Here is a 2,046-nt window from a genome sequence, read left to right on the forward strand (position 1 = left end):
GGAGATGGGGCTCCACCCCCCCAACACACACACACACAGTTTGTTCCATCCAGCGACTCACAGGGTCCTGTGCAGCTGGGGAGTGTCATGACTGGCACTGTTTCTGATGACAAATCACGGACCACGTAAGCACCATGATGTCTCCCAGGGAAGGCGTGAACGCCACTCACCCGGAGAGCACCTGCCAGACCCAGGAGCTGCGCTGGCACTGGGGTGACTGCAAGGGCTCAGACTGGCCTCCAGGCACCCCCAGTCTAGGTAGACGATGACAGATCTGTAACCGATTATAATAGTTCGAGGAACAGCCAACACCACAAGAGGGAAAGTCTGAGGGACATCAGCCAGCCAGAGACAGCTTCCCAGAGGACCTTTCGCCAAGCGGAGTCTGGAAGATGGGTGGGCAGCAGCAAGAAACGTGGGGAGGGAAGTGCTAGGCAAAAGTAGCAGGATATGGAAGGCCCCTGTGGACGTGGGGGAGGGGAGCTGGGGTCGGGGGCTCATCTGGCTGCCAGTGGGGAGGGCTGGGAGAGGGGGCTGGGGCGGGCTGGGGGCCTGGAGCAGGAGTCTGCATACCTTAGGGTTGTTTGGCTGCAAGCCCACCCTGGCTAACTTCAGCCAAGAAGGCATTTACAGGAAGGATGATTGCAGAAACCTCAGTGAACCAAGTTTATTTTGAAAAAAAAGGTGGTCATGATGCTTGTTGGTTCACACAAAGGAAAAGCCCAGGGACTTCTGCTTCAGGTATGGTTGGACCTAGGAATCAAATTCTTCAGTTATCTCTTGTTCTCTTGCTCTGCCTCCTGCCTTGCTCCTCCCTGCCCGCAGCTGCAAGCCTGCCAAGAGCGAAGTCCGCAGAGCCCCAGGCAGTTTGAGCTGGGCTCCCTCCCTGGTACCCGGAGACCCCACGGAGCCTTGAATGTCACCCCCAGGAGTGTGGACTTATCCTGGGACAGGGGAGTCTTGGGCGGGTTTTGGGCATGGGTTACAGGGTCGGGTTTGAGTGTGGGTGTTAGGAAGGAAGAGATCCAATACAGGGTCCCCATGAAGGCTGGTGAAGTCACCCTGTGGGGAAGAGAAGGACATGGATTTGAAAGGTATTGTCAAGCTTCTGGCTTGTCACTTTTTCTTGGGGACAGTAGCTTTCTTCATAGATTCCATCTACCTTTATCAGATCCCCAAGCAACCAATCAAGCGAGGCTGTGATACAGATGGACAGCAAGCTCCCATCCACCTGGGCAGCATGGAGACCCAGAGACATCAAGTGACTTTCCTGAGACCACACAGCGGTCAGGGATTAGACCAAGTGGCTTAAAAATTTTTTATTTTTCTTTATTGATTTTTAGAGAGAGAGGAAGGGAGAGGGAGAGAGAGAGATGGAAATATTGATGAGAGAGAACATCAATTGGCCGCCTCCTGCATGCCACTGGGGATCGAGCCCACGGTCTGGGCCTGTGCCAGGCCTGACTGGAAATTGAACCAGCGACATCTTGGTGCATGGGTCGACACTCAACCACTGAGCCACACTGGCTGGGCCCAAGTGTCTTTTTATTTCCACTTCAAATGGAGGCTGTTAAGAGGGGCTGGGATCCCAGCCTGTGAGAGCTCTTGCTTCTTGTATAGGTCCATATGAAGAAGCCCATTAATGGGGACAAAGGGCAGAGGTTACCAGAGGAGAGGATTGGCCCTGTCCTCAGTCTTGCATCCTCGTCAAGAGGACAGCAAGGAGCCGTGGCTGTATGTCCTGAGGAATAGCTGGGGTGAGGCCCCACCCCCACCCCTGGCCTGGAGCCAGGAAATAGGCTGAGATGTATAGCAAGATTGTGCCCCGCGGCCAGGCTGCGGGGCGGGGGCCGGCCCAAGGAGCAGGAAATAGCTGGGCTTGGGGAAGTCTCGTGGACCGGCCAAGCCAAGCCAGCCCGCAATCCGCTGGGCAGCTCTCACCGCGGCCCTATCAATGCCCTGTTTGAGGCTCACACAGGGGTCCTTTGACGAGGCCAGGTTTGGACCCACTGAGAGGGCCTGTTTGAGCTCGCAGCCTGTAAGGAG

This window comes from Molossus molossus, unplaced genomic scaffold, assembly GCF_014108415.1.
Source record: "Molossus molossus isolate mMolMol1 unplaced genomic scaffold, mMolMol1.p scaffold_m16_p_12, whole genome shotgun sequence".
Lineage (NCBI taxonomy): Eukaryota > Metazoa > Chordata > Mammalia > Chiroptera > Molossidae > Molossus > Molossus molossus.